Source organism: Erithacus rubecula (genome assembly GCF_903797595.1).
Source record: "Erithacus rubecula genome assembly, chromosome: 5".
In the NCBI taxonomy this organism is placed as follows: domain Eukaryota; kingdom Metazoa; phylum Chordata; class Aves; order Passeriformes; family Muscicapidae; genus Erithacus; species Erithacus rubecula.
In genome coordinates, this window is record NC_136687.1 from 63860510 (window position 1) to 63875895 (window position 15386).

General features: G+C 39.2%; 1 long non-coding RNA gene across 1 annotated transcript in view; it reads right to left on the minus strand.

Annotated features, from left to right (window-relative positions):
• LOC306802149 overlaps nt 1-15386 on the minus strand; it is a 189163-nt gene that overhangs the window by 94198 nt on the left and 79579 nt on the right. The window contains exon 11 of the long non-coding RNA XR_013774281.1: nt 4426-4598. This is a non-coding gene — a long non-coding RNA (uncharacterized lncRNA). The remainder of the gene's footprint in view (nt 1-4425; nt 4599-15386) is intronic.

Consider the following 15386-nt stretch of genomic DNA (forward strand, 5'->3'; position numbering starts at 1 on the left):
TCACATGTGGAGTGTCACTGCTTTGTTCACAAAGGTGTGTTAGAGAAGAACTCAGAACTTAGAGAAGCCTTTCCCCTCTGTTGAAGAGTGAGTCCTTAGCCTTCAAATCATACTGCCTCAGAATAAAGACTTTTATTGTGTGGAATTAGGGTAGATTTGAGCCTTCCTGCCCTGCTGCATTCATACCAAAATAAAACATGAAACTGCAGTGGGCAGGTAATAATTGTGTGCACACACTGACCAAGATCTGGTATGGTTCTAGTCTGAAGAAATGCCACATCATCCAGTGATAATGTGGAGGAAATTTCCAAAATTATCTGGAGCATGGGCTCTATAGCAAGAAAATATGTTTTGAAGCACAAGGTGCTTTGAGGTTTTATTTGGAGCCAAAAAAATCTTGGGTCCATTACATCTCATCATTTATTGCTGCTACTATGCTGTTATTGTGAAAAGTAATGATTTTGATCTTACTGGGACCTTTTCAATCTCTTTCAGTTTTAATATTAACTTTCTATATATGCAGTCAAGAACCAACTAGACCTTTGTTCCTCTTCAGTAATTCCTTATCAATTAGTGTGATTTTAATAAAAAAATTATGCAACCAATTAATTCACTCAAATTTGGGATAGGTAAACTTGCTAATAAGAAAATAGTCTGTACATCATCTTCCTTTGATACTTGGTTTTCTTGGAAAAAGGAAATTTCTCAGGTGTGATATGTTAGAGCCTTTAAATATTTGGAAGTACAGAGCCCAGAAGACTCACCTTTCTCCTCACAGCTAATATCAACTCAAATCTCACAGAAAGTCTCTGCACTTAATTTGCTGATGTGCCTGGTGTATTTTACGCTCATATCTTCCAAAAACCCAAAAAGCAGAAAAATTGTGTGTGGCAGTTCTACTCTTTTGCATATGTATAATACAAGAAAGAATCAAATGAAACAGACAAATGCAGGCTGAAATTAGAGCTAAACCCCATGAAGCCTCTGAGATTGCCTGAAGTCACAGAGATCGTGCTGCTGGTGGGGCCACTGAAGAAGGAACATGAGGAAATCCCCTGCTGGATTTTTTGGGCCATCCTATTACATCCTCAAAAAGCCAGACAAAATCCCAAAGAATGGCAAGTTGGAAGCCACAGCCACTCGTTCCCCCACGGGGTAACAGGCTCCACTTGGCAAAGGAACAACAGCTGCACAGGCAGCAGAGGGAATGGCTCTGCTACAAAAGAGCAAAGCACCTCAGGCCATTCTGAAGAAAGGGGTGGGTGAGATCCTCAGAGGATTCACAAGGAAGCCATGACAACCCTCGCCTGTCACCAGGTAAACAAAGACAAGCTGCAGTTGGAAAGGTTGCAGGAGTTAGGTGGAAACCCAAGAAAACAGTCTAAAGAACCAGACCAAAAGGCAGCAGCTGGTGGGAGGAGGAGGACAAGTCTTCATGGGAGGCAGCAAGAAGGAAAATCATGCCTACAGCAGGAACTCCTGGTGGGGTAGAAACACCATATCCAGGTCTGGCTTAGTGCTAGGGCAGGAGCAAAGTGCTGCTGTGGCACTGCCCAGCTCTTGCTACGAGAGAACTCTGCCCATCCTAACCAGCCCATGGGATGTTCCCCATGCCAACACTTTTTGCACAGATCCCTTAAATGTGTAGGGATTTTCTGTGCTGGGGAAATTCCTCTCTGGACACAGGACAGATTTCTGGCAGAAATCTGCCTGGAGATTTTTGCTGCTTGCAGAGACACATTTTAATGATTAATTAGGATTTGCAGGTTCATTACAGGTATTTTCAGCTTTATCTCACAGTTATCTAGTATTGGCACTTTTTGATTTAATTTAAAATTCAAAAGACATCACTCTGACATCCTCTAGGCACACACTCACTTGTAGGAAAAAATTATTAGTTCTCTTTCAGAAAGAAACAACAGCACAGCCACTGCTGTTCCTTGGCAAGTTGCAGTGGCACCTGGGCAGCCAGAGATGCACAGAACATTGCTTTCCCATCCATTCCAAACACAAGAGGATAGGAGTTTTCATCAGAGGGATTACAGTTTAAACATCTGGAAGTTAAACATTTCCTTACTCAGTTAAATCTATCAGTTTTGTTTAGTTACATCTCCTCCTCAGCAGCCTCATCCAGTTGACTGCCACATCACGAGTTCCAGCTGTTGCCTGAGCTCATAATTCCTGTACTGCCTATCACCCACAGGAAAAAAACACCTCCACCTCCAAAAAGACACTACAGCCTCTGGGTACTGCAAGTCTGACACAACTTAAATGGGGAGACAACACATTCAGCTGAAGCCAGGAGGTCCCAGCTGGCAAAAGGACTCCCCAAAAGTAATGAGGAGCCTTACACTTGCTGCAGGACAAGCAGCCAGTGGTAACCTACCAGTGGAGTGTACAAGTGCCATGGCAGCCTCTGAGTTGCAATATGTCTCTGAGTTCAACATACCAGTAAACCCTGATGATATCCTAGATCCAGATCTTTCATCATTTTAATAACTGGAAGGGCACTCACTTTCATTTGTCTGAAGCAGAGGTGGGAGCACTTGCACGTGGGTTAAGAAGCTCAGCTAGGATTTCTTATCATATAGATAGACGTTTCTGTTCTATTAAAATCTCAGACACAAATTCTCATAACACATGGCATGGAAAATTCCTTAGGGTAATATTCCAACTTACCTATTGCCAGAGACCCTTCCCTGTGAAACACAAAAAATCCCAAAGACTGTATGGAAGTGAATCAGGGTGCTAACATACTTGCTATTGGCATGGAAAGATGCACATAGTTCAAGCTCTGATGCTTGGAAAATAAGGGTTTATTTTGAAGTCATCGCCCTTCAAACCCAATAATTACTGTCATTGACAATTATGATTTATGTAACCTCACTAAAGTGGTTTAGATGCCTGCATGTTTAGGAACTTGCATGGTTTAAAGAGAGAAAAACACATACTTAAGTATTAGAGTCTTTACAGCAAAAACAAAACTTTGAGTTTCATTTTGTCAGGAAATTATTCTGTAAACATTTTTACTTTTATGACCAAAAGGTTCCAAAACAGCCTTACTTCAAAGTCCTTGTATTGTTCCAACCTGTGTCATGCAGAACCACTTCTTTTGGACATGGAAAAAAACTGTGGGCAGGTCATACATTATCGCACTGAACACTCACAAAGGAAATGTGACAGAATGTATCCAACTGATGGGTCACTGGCATGAGTCAGATACACTCTTACCTCCGTGCTTGTACTCCATTCCTCCCACTGGTAAAGAAAAAAGCCTTCTCCATTTGTGTGTGGACATACCCATGGGTCCCACCCTGGACTCACACACTGCTCTCAACCCCTCCCAGCCCAGCAGTCCATAGGTGCACACAACAAAGCCCAACTAATTGCAAAGATTCATTTTGCCAGAGTAGCTCAGCCCAATACTTAACCAACAGGCTTTGCATCATTCCCTTGCTACAGATACTGCTCCTCTCCTACACAATTATGTTTCCCATCAAGCTTTGGTTTTGCAGATATTATTTCCCTCAGTGGAAGATCTGAGATAGCATGGCAAACTCTTGTTTCACATACTACTAATAGATGCCCCTGAAACAACCAGAGGCCTTTTGCTTTCAACAAGAAGCTTGCAAAACCTTTTCTTCCCCAGTTCTGGTTTCTCATGCAAACCCTAGCAGTTGCAGGGCTAAATGCATATATTCTTCCTCTCAGCTAACATGCCATATAGTCTAGGAAAACTGCATTCCCCAAATTGGAAGTCTATAAATCTGGCTACATGTGACACTTGGAAAATCTTGTTTCTGTATCTCTTACCCAGGACTTGAACCTACATATCTCTGCCAGGTTCTAAAATCTTTTTCTTCTCTGATGGTTCTGCTCTGTACAAATATTCAATGGACACCTGGATACCACATGAATACCTTCATGGTGTCTCACTCACTCTTTCCCTTTGGCCATGTCTTTATCCTGGACATCTCTAACTACCTCTTTTGTCAGCAGTTATTTATTTTCCTTGCAGCTGGATCCACACAGATCCCAGCTTCAAGCTGATTAAAAGCCTGGATACCTGACTCAGAGCTGCAGATGCCACGAGTAGCAGGACACTCAAAATCTGGGCTATTTTACCTCTTCTGTCTGCCTGTTCCATAGCTTCATTTCTTTTCTGCCCTGCTCCCCCACTCTTTCTAGCAGAGAAAGGCAGGCCTATGATATTATTCCAGGAAGAAAATAGATGAAATTGATGGTTAAAACTTGCTTTTTATGTGAACTGCAGTCCCACACACAAAAGGAAAAGAGCTATTTCAGGAACTAGCACTCAACACTTCATATCACAAATATCAAATTTAAAAAAAATAAAAAAGCTTTGAATCTTGCTGAAAAGAAAATAAAATCAATATTATTAAAATGAAATCAAGAACGCCTTACCACATCTCCTGACATTATTTAATGAGGAGCATTATGCTGGCTAGGTGTTGTGAAGGGGGCTTCCCTCAATGGCATTTGGAAAGAATGTCACCAACACCTGGGTGGGGCATGGGTGGCCTCCCCTGAAGATATTTTCCTTCTCTATTCACATAGCCCCTCTGAGTTCTTCATTCCTGTAATTTAATCATTAAACCAACATCAGAGACTTTCCACTCTACCCCAGTCCATCACAAGGCTGACCCTTCCAAGAGATGTTACCAGCCAAATTACGTTTTTCCTCATCAGGTTCATTTCCAGTACAGTCAGAGGGGTGGGGAGATCAGCACTTTGAAGTAACTGGTAAAGTCAGTATTTGGTCAAAGTGTGCTGCCAGCAGGTGCCATTGGCAACTTCCACGCCAGTGGAACTTCCAGTTGTTTCATTTTTTCCAAAGGAAGTACTTGAGAGAAGGTAAGTAAGGAAGAGTGACGTTCCACTAATCAAATAAACACTGAAGGACAATGGCAGAGCCAGAGCCTGAGAGACAGAAAAAGGGAAGTGATTTGAGGATGTGACACTCCTGCTTTTTTTCTCCACACCTTAGTCTTGCATGTGACAAAAGCTAACTTAATGGAGACCAAAAGTTACTATTTTGATAACTGGCACAAAATAAGGTAAGTGATAGATATCACTATCACAGTCACCTTTAGATGCTTCTACATAACCAAAAATCACCACTTTAATTGGCACAACCAGCAACCTCATCAGTAGTATTACTAGAAAGATCAAGGGCCAGCCAGCCTTTAACATTATACAGTAAATGCTCAGAACAGATGTCAGGTGAAAAAAAAAATCCATTTTTCTGAAGACTTTAAAGTTCAATTTCTTTCTAATTTAGGAAGGAAAAAAAATCCATAAAAATATATTTTAGGGACAAAAGTTTAACTCAAACCATATTATAAGTTTTCTTTTTCCTACTGCCTAGACACCACAAGGATTCCACACTTCAAAAATACTCTGAAATTATTTTGCCTCCTAGTGATAAAAAGGCACTTCCTCTGTGCCTGCTGAACACTTCAGTGGAAACAGTTTCATAACCCTCCCCTGCTTCAACAAAATGGAATTTTCTGTGAGAACCCAAATGATCCTAAGGGAAAACAAGTGAAAAAGAACATGTAAACTGTATTTCTAAGTTGCAATGCCATCTGTCAGTAACAGCAGGATCTGAGGGAAATTGTTTGCTGAATATTCTGGCAAGCTTGCTCCTGCCCATTCTGGGAACACAGTCCTTTATGGCTGCTGTGCATGCAATGAAACTCTGTGGTCATTCTGTAGGAATCAGCTAAACAGAAGCACCAGTGGGATGGGAAAAGATGGCAAATGCTTGGGGCAAAGACCAAATGATCTCTATACAACCACTTTCCACAATTGCTTTCGCAAATGAGTTTATTCAAAGGCATGGTGGTAGGAAAGGAAACTTTTACACAAGTATTTTTTATATGTTAGCTAAAATTGAGCAAAAACATTCACCTCAAAGTCAGGACTTTAATCATTCAGTTACACTCAGATAATCAACACAAGGATATGATACCACAGAGTCATAAATTTCATAGCCTCAAAAACTTGGAACAGCTTGGAACAGATATTTCAGCCTGAGAAGACAGTGAAGATTTCTTGAACAAACATCATAAAGATGATTCTAATAGATCCTTTTCTAAATAGCTTTGAAAAATAAATGTGAGGACCATAATTCTTACATAGCTTATATTCTGAATCATAACTGTCCTCTCCTGAACCACTTGTTCACCAAACATTACTTTCACTCAACACCTAAGAGAACACCAATTAGAATGGCAATAAAGAGGGGGAAGAACATAAGACAAATATTCTTAAATTAGAAGATGCCAAATTATACCCAAAGCAACTATGCAAGATACTGAACTATCTCTGTGAGTAATTCCACCCACTCAACTCCCTCACTGGCAGCCTCCCTATTTCTGAGGGAAGCCTGTGTTTTCTGTATTTTCCTAGAAATGATAAGAAGTAAGGACAGGATTTGTTGTTATCATGGGGTAAACTGCACATGTTCCACATCAATATTCTGTAAGACAGAATATCACCACCATTGTTAGATGCATCTCTCAAGTGACAAAAACTCATTAATTCCCTTTTCAGTGCAGGTTTTCTCTGAGGAGAGAAAACCCACAACAAAAGCACAGCCACTGATGCAGAGCAGTTATTGGCAGGGCTTGCCTGAGAGAAAGTCACACACAGTCCCATGGAGGATAATTCTGCACTGTCCCAGACCATTTCTATCTACCAGAGAGAACCACCACACCTTCTCTTCAAATGACAGCAATACACAAGGAGCTGGACCCAAGAGCAGCAGAGTCTGCCATTAGGGTGTCACATAGCAATACTGCCACAATAATATTCCCCCCTGGACCATTGTTTCTCCCACAATCAGTGGCTGAACTCTCCATGTTCAAATAGCCTTTTTGGAAGTCCTTTTACTGTGACACCCTCTCCTCAGAAAGTGCCCTGAACTTTCAAGAGTCATTTGGCCAGTAGGAAAAGAAAACTGGGTTCAAAGCTGTAAAACAGTAAGTGTCGTGTCAAGAACAAGAATTTGTAGCAGGTACTGTGACCTGACTGGTTTACTTATCAGTATCAAGTGCAACTACTAGTTCCAGAGATAACATTATTGAAATTCCAGCAGTGCATGAACAACAAGCTGAAACTTGTTTCCTCTCACAGTTTATCACTAAGTAATTCTTACAAGAAAATCAACATGCTTCTATTCAGAATTGGAGTGTTTTTACTTCACAGACTCAGAATTTAGGGTTCCAGAAGCAAAGTGCAAGCCAGCATCTGCAGGGAAAATAAACTTCCCCAGTTTTGCAGGACATAAAATCCCCACGAGTGGAACTTCTGTATTTCCAGTTTCACAAGGGGCTGGAACAAAGACAAACAGTAAGGATTTTCAACTGATTTGACAGAAACACTTTTGATGATAGCCATTCATTTATACCCTTCACAAAATGAGCCATAATTTGACTTGAATTCACAAATGGAACTTAAAAACTAAACATCCAGAGTTCAAACACCTTCACTTTCTCTGCCAAGAGATGGTTTTGGACTATTACAGATGTTCCCAAGGAGCATGTCTGCAACAGCATTTCCCCTGTCAATAACTGCATCTCTTAAAGAAATTCAGTAAAAAGCAAAGGAGAATGAAAATTAAAATTGGGGAAAGCAAGTATCCTGGGAGGGGAAGTGAGAACAAAACCATGCAGGCTTATGCAGCCAGCCATCTGCAAAGCTGAAGGTTTCACAAAGAAAAAAAGCCTCTACTGTTCCTGAATCAATGACTTCCCATTTAACAAGGGAGCTCACTCTGAAAGACATTCGAAATGGCTCTCAAGGAATCCACGCCAACTGTGAGGTCTGTTTTCTCAGCTCTATCCCACTCCTCTCTTTCTTTCCCAGTCACAAGGATGTAAGTATTTATCAGTCCTGTACCCCTGCCAGCATACACTGGAACAAGTCAAAGGGACCTGGCACTGAATCACAGGGATTTGTGTTACTAATAAATACAGCAGGCCTCATCTATTGTTGATTAATTTTGACTGAAATCTAAACACCAAACAACAAACACTCTTCTGAACTGCTTTGGTACCCATTAGTTTGATGTGTTTATTAGACAAGACTGTATTCTTTCAAGTTTATTAACAACAGATTAGAGTATCTGCAAACAAATATAGGAGTTTTATTATTTAAAGGTGTGGGCACTGTACACTAGCATCTTTAGCATTTGACAATAAATAAAACCAAAATTCCCATATCAAATTGTACTTAAGGTGACCAAAAATACCTCAACTAGTTAAAGTGCAGCATAGTGCCAGCCCTCCACCTTTTCAAAAGTTTCAGCTCAGTAGATGCAGAATGACATCACTGGAGCACACAAACAATTAAAACAAATTTTAAAAGAAATTAAGAAATGCAAAGTGTAGGGGAACCACAGAAATTGCACGGGTACATAAAGGATTTACAGTAAATAGGAGAGGTTTTGTACTTCTGTGATACTTTGCAGGCAAAGCAATTCCTTTCAATTCCTTTTGTTTGCCAAATCAACATACAGCATGTTCTTAGCAAAACCACTATTAAACCTCACAATTTTTTTCCCCCCAAGATTTTATATTTTTCAAGCAGGTATTTACTGGGATGAAGCACCCAGTAACAACCAAGCAAAATGTTTGCAAAACATTTAAACCTTCTAACCTGGGATCTGCCTGGCTGGGAGCAGCACTCCCAGAGACCTGGGCATCCCAAGGTACACTGAGCTGCATCACCTGCACAAAAAACAAGTCCTTACCCCATTCAGCACTTCTCAGAATGCACCTAGAATGCAGTGCTCAGTTTTGGTCTTCAATATGCTAAAAAGACATGGATGAGGTGGAGGGGGTCCAGGGAAGGGCCACAAAGATGATCAAAGGACTGGGTATCTTGCCACGTGATGAAAGGCTGAGGAAACTGGGAAGTTCAGCCTGCAGAAAAGAAGATTTAAGGGAGTTTCAGTCTTCAAATGGGTGGCTACAAAGAAGATGTAGGAAGGAATAAGATGATTCCCTTTTTATGGGGAGTCACATGGAAAAGATACGGGTTAATGGTTACAAGTTGCTCCTGGGGAAGATTCTGATTGGACACGAGAGAGAAGATTTTCCCAGTGAGAATTATCAACTGTCAGAATATTTTCCACAGGCAAGTGATGGATTCCCCAACACGTGACACTTATAAGATACAGCTGGACTGGGTGCTGGGCCGTCTTGTCTGGATCATGTTTTTGTGAGGAGAAGTTGGACCAGATAATCCTTGAGGTCCCTTCCAACCTGGTAGTCTAGGATTCTATGATGATTCTCAAAATATGACAAAGTGAAGAACTTCTCTGCTAAAATCAGAGACAAAAGCTTTGAGTAGGATGCAAAGAGTGACTGTAGAAGAAAAACACATAAATATTTATCCATTTTCTAGTAACACTAAGACTAATCAATAGTAAATCATTCCCCTTAATCTCATGCTAAAAATTGAAAATAGTTCTTGACTATTTTAATTCACATTTTTGATTTTGATTTCTTTTAATTCACAGACTGATAGGATGTGTCAATATGCTTTTTGTTTCCGTCTTACATTTGATTTTAGTTATTCCTCTTCAGACATTCACAGGCCTTTGAGTTTAGATGACAGTAAATTAGAGTGCATCATTATTACTTAGATGGATGACAACACTAAATTTTAACTCAACCAAGGATCAAACCAAGGGCAGTTCAAAAGAAATAAAACAAAACCTTCCTTGTTTGTTGCACTGAAGTCAAATAATAATTTCTGCCTCAAGGGCAGTATTATTCATAACCATTAGCTGGCAATATCATGAAAACATACTATTAGATTTTGCATCTTAAATTTTCCAACCCACCAAAATTCCAGCCTACTAATATCTATGCACCCCCAAAAGATTGGGATGAAAAGATACAACTGCAGTTGCTGATATTTTAGCATGGAAGGTCAATGTGAGTTGCCAGAGCAACTGCAGGAGCCAAGAGCTCAGACTCAGCCCTGGCTTAGACTTTGGAAATAGAATTCTGCATCAAAACCCTCCATATCTGAGGAGAAATCAATATTGAAGTGATGCTAATCTTATCTGTATTTTCCATAGCATAATAATATATCCTTTATCCTTTTTTTTTTACCCACACCAACTTTTTTTCATTTCTACTATGATTGCCACTGTACATCAGTCAGATGTGTACACTGAGGGGGCTCTCATACCTAAGTCTTGTGTTACTCCAGTTAATTCAAAACCCAGTAATAAATAAGACTAAAGAACTGAGAAAAATGGTCACTGTTTTCCAATAGCAACAACCTTATGCTTCTCACAGAAAATTTAGTCTCTCATAGCACTGTTCTGTCACTTGTTTTATTAGAAATTTCTGACTCCCCAATAAATAATCCTCAATAAACAGTGATGAAAAGTTTGCTCCACAGATCAAATAGTCAAGTACCCAAACAGCTTTTCAATTTAATGGGCTCTTTCAAGCATTATTTCAATGTGCTATGTTGTCATAACAGTATTACAGTGCCTGTTACTTGACCATAAACTCATTCAAGAGGAAAAGTCATGCTGATCTTACCAAGGCTTATTAGCCTTCATTGTAGATTCAAATTTTATAATTTATTAATCTAAAGAAGATGACTACCTAATAGAAACTTTATGGGATTGAGGAGCTGTTTATTTTACAGTTTCCAAAATATTTGGAAATCTGTTGGCAGAAAATCTCCCTATTGTTTGGACAAACCTATTTTCACAAGCAGATGTGAATGTCATTACAGGCAAGAGCTCATAGGAGGGCTTTACATTACAGGATTATTTAGTAGGGGGGTTTGCCACCATCTTCACTCTAGCTTTAATTTTATACAAATCATTTCATGTGTTCTTATTTAAGAAGGTTGAAACATGCATTCATCCAACTTTTCTTTAGCTCTTTACTACACTCTGCTACCAGAGCCTATAATTGCCATAAATCTAGTTGAATTGCACTGGAAAATAATCTTTTCACATTTTCACTGGCACACAAAGACAAACTACCAACTAAAGCTCACCATACATTATTTAGATGTATCCAAACAGCTGTAAATCTAGTTTTAAAAGTTTTATATCTCTCACCGATCTCAAATGAAATACTCTCACTACTTTTTCCTGTATTATTTTAACATGTTTATGTCCTATAAGCCAGGCCACTCAGAATCATTGGTCAATGTCAAATTTTCCATGAGTTGGTAGAACTCAAGCCCATAGGAAAACGTTCCAGAAAGATTTCAGAAATTCTGCAGACTGCATCAATCCCACTGATTTGAAGGACCACATCTTTAAAAGATACATCTTCTAAAGTTCTTTTGTTCAGCTGTGTTCCAGGACCTGCTGCAAGGTCAAGAGGAAGCAGTATATTAAAAGTCAAGCACCTCACTGAGTTTTTCAAGAAATTTCCAAACCAGATATTTTGTCTTTAACTAGTCTTCCTCCTAAAGCCAGTACAGCCACAGGAGAAAGGAGGATCAACAATCAAGTAATGAAGATGACAGTGGCATATCAATATTTTAGTGGTCAGGAGGAGGACAAGTTGACATGAAGGCTTTTGATTGCTCAAGGAACCCAACTGCCTTGGGAACAGCAACAGCTTGGTTTAACATTACCACTGGCAATGCATTATATCTCCTTTCCTAAATCCTCACTCAGCCTCCTGACTTCTTCAAGCACTGCTTTAATTTTCTTCATAATAAATCAGTGGAGACCCCAGACTAACCTTGAACAAAAGGTGTCTAATAGTCCCCTCTCTAATGGATGAGAAAGGTATTAACAGGTTAAGCTTAAGATAGTGCCATGAAGCAGAAGAATTCCCACTCCCTTTTAGCTTTAAAGAGGGAACTTTATGGTTTTTTTCCTGTGCAGGTCAATTTGGCATGCACAGCATTAATTTTGAAGGAAGCTAACACTGCTAATGAAGGATTTTCCAAATAGCACAAAGGAAGCATTTAATTACTTTTGGGCCTGTTGAGCCCAAAGCCTAGTAAAACAAGTCAAAAGTGAGTTGAGAATAATAAAACAGCATCTGTGTTTCACTCTGATACCCTGAGTGAGATGGGGAATTTGCATAACATTTTAATGTAGAGTAAAACTGCAACTCTTGAGGTTAAGTTCTTTCAGCAACACACTAATGAGGCAAACACCTTACAGCTAACCCTACTAATGATCCTATGTAAAAATTTAAATAGGGATAGGATTAGACAGGAAATTCCTCTTTTGCATGGTGAATTAGGAAGATCTGAAAAGATCTGAAGTGCCTGCAGAGGCATTGAAATTACAGCTCAGATACAAGAAATACTGAGCTCATTATGTCACTGAGATGGTTACTGTGGTGCTTCAGTCAATGCCTGGGTTATAAATGTCCATTTTTAGAGTCCTGTTTCCAGGGATAATTCACATGCCACTTGTTTCATATGGCTGTATTTCCACACACCTCCCTTTCTCAGACTAATATATCAATACCTGCAACTTTATATCCTTTTATTCCTCTGTTTACTAAACCCAGCAAATGTTCAATAAACCTCCAATATGCCCCACATAGTTTTGTGTTTCTAAGCCACTCGACAGAAATTTGTAGTTATGGAAAAGGCATTTACATCATCCAGCATTCTCATGGTAACTGGTGTGAATTAATTCACCTAACCTGGTTATTTGGGGGTAGGTTCACAAAATTATCTCAGTTTTGTCTATTTGCTGAGACAAATATTTGGTAGGAACCAGTTCTAAAACTGACTAACATGTTACTTTTTTTCTTGCTCTCAGATCAAAAATATACTGCTAATTTTAATTTCTACCTTTAAAATATTTCCCTGAATCACAAACTGTGGCACAGCTGAATAATGTCAAGCTCATTTTATTTGACAATTCTTTGCTCAAGAAGAGATTTGAAGATCATCATAAATCTGTCTTGATGTACCCCTAACCAAAGAATTTGAGATTTTTGTAGATTTAAAACCTATCATGGGTACTTTTACCCTGAAAATGTAATTCAATAGGCAATAATGAACAACCAGATATTTACAGGGCAATTGTATGACACCCTACTTTATACCTTAATTCAGGAGCCTGCATTTCCTCTGCAGTCAGTGGAGAGAAAAAAAAAAATCCTCAATGCTTTTTGTTTGTTTAAAGATATACTACTATTCCCCATTACTTCAGAAACCCTCTTCCTGAGAACAAATTTTACCTTTTTGTATTCCAGCTAACCACTGGGGTTTTGCCTTTTTTTTTTCTTTTTTTTTTTTTTTTTTTGAGCTGGTTCCATTATTTCTTAATGAGAATAATTGTCAGCAGCTTCAGCTTCAAATTAATAAATGTCTCTTCTGCTACCTGTGCAACACTGTGCATATTCTCTTACAGTGTTGTTGCCATGAGGAATTCCTTGGGGCTAATAGCTGAATTGTCAAACCTCTTCTCCTGGCTGCACATGTTCTACAGATTCTTGCAATATAATATTGCTGTTCACTTATCTTTTTCTCCAAATACCAGGCATTGTCTCGCATAGATTATCAGAGCTGGCATGGTTCCACAGGCTGTCCTGCACACTGCAGTTTTACAAGGTAGAAGTCCTTTTGTATCTGTACTTTTAGAATCAGGGATTTTTCTGTCAAGCCCTGGCACATTTCTGTTTCTTTTTCTAGTTTAAAGCCCTAAGTGTTCACCAGCAGCTCAAGGGAAGTTCTTAATAGCTCTGCCCATTGAGTTGCTTTCTGACACCCCCTTTCATCATCTCTGTTCTTGAAAAAGAAGCACAATTATGCTCAGTATTCACATTAAACCTGACTTGTTGCCTGCAGTGGTACAGAAAAGGAATAAAAGACAGTAACCATTAGATTTTCATACACAGGAGAGATCTATGATACCTGCAATAATTGCAATGGCACTAAAAGGGCCTCAGATTGGCTTAAAAGCAGCAGCAAAATCAGTTTCAAGACTTTAATTGCAGATCCTAAATATCTTATTTCTAACTTATTAAAGATAGTTTCAGGATTTGGGAATGGCTGTTCTAGGTTCTGTACAAAGCACAATTACGGATACTGTTCCCACTGCAGATTTTTTAAGGCAATTAAAATTTAAAAAAAAAAAGAAAGAACAGACACCACACACAGACCGAAAAATCCCATACTCTCATTATAGACTTATTTGGAAGTAGGATTAATCAAGATTTAATCAAATTGCTGAAGTTATCAAGGTCTCTCACAGAACTGCCCAGAACCTGGGAGGAAAGGGACTTTTAAGCTGTTCCTGATCACCAAGCACCTCCCTCTAAGAACATTCCCAGCATAGTGTCACACAATTTGGCTGCAGGGGGATGGAATCAATAGCCAAAAGCAAGGAACAAAACCAGAAATCCCTCACATATTCCTATTAAATAATTTCAGCCACCACTTACATATTGTGCTACCCAGGCAAATCCACAAAGAGACAGTACAGCAAAGACTTACTATGCAAGCACAGATTTCATTTGAAATCAAAAAGTTTTGCCATTGCTTTTTTCAGCCTGTAAAAACAGGCAAGGTAGTAGTGCAATATGCTACCTCAGTCTGGAAGGAAGAAAAGAAAACTTGGAATTTTGTTCAGCAGTGATCTGTCATTTATATGGTCTCCCTCTGGGTCTAATACTCTAATGACATTCAGAAAGACAGTTCAATAAAGAAATGGAAGCTGAGGCTGTATCACAAACTGTACTTCATAAGCTATCAAACTTCAGACCTCTATATTTCAATTAATCACAATCCATCATATCATATGTACATTGGAAAAGGCATTTTAGGCTTCGTATCAGTCACCATAATTAATTTAAAGAATTAGAGTCATGACAGGCAATATAATTAAAAGAAGCAGGCTTAAAAAGAGTTGGAGGGGAAGGTTGTTTGGTTCGAGTTTCTGGGGTTTTGTTGCTTTTTTTTTTAACAATGTCATCTTCCAGTAACTTTCCTGTTTCATCCTATTCCATCTCAGCCTTGGAGGTTACAGACTTTGCTTCAAAGAATTTCTTGGCACTCTCATAGTCATAAAACAAATATTCTATAACTTCCAAGATCAAACACACTTTGGCGGGATGCAAAGCAGCTACCTCTGCTCCAGTTTGGGCAGACACGCTTGTAAAGGGTTGAATTTTTGCCTCTGCACCTGAGCAGCACATGATGGATCATGAAATATGCAGGTCCTCATTATGCTTGCCTTTCAGACAGAGTGTCCTTCCCTAGAACTGAAGCTAACATCTAGTGGAATGTGTTTTTCCAAGGAGAATCAAACTTGTCACAGGATCCACAAGAACCTTTTCTACTGCTGGAACTCATAGAATTCTCCATTTTAATATCGTAAACTTTGATTTTAATGA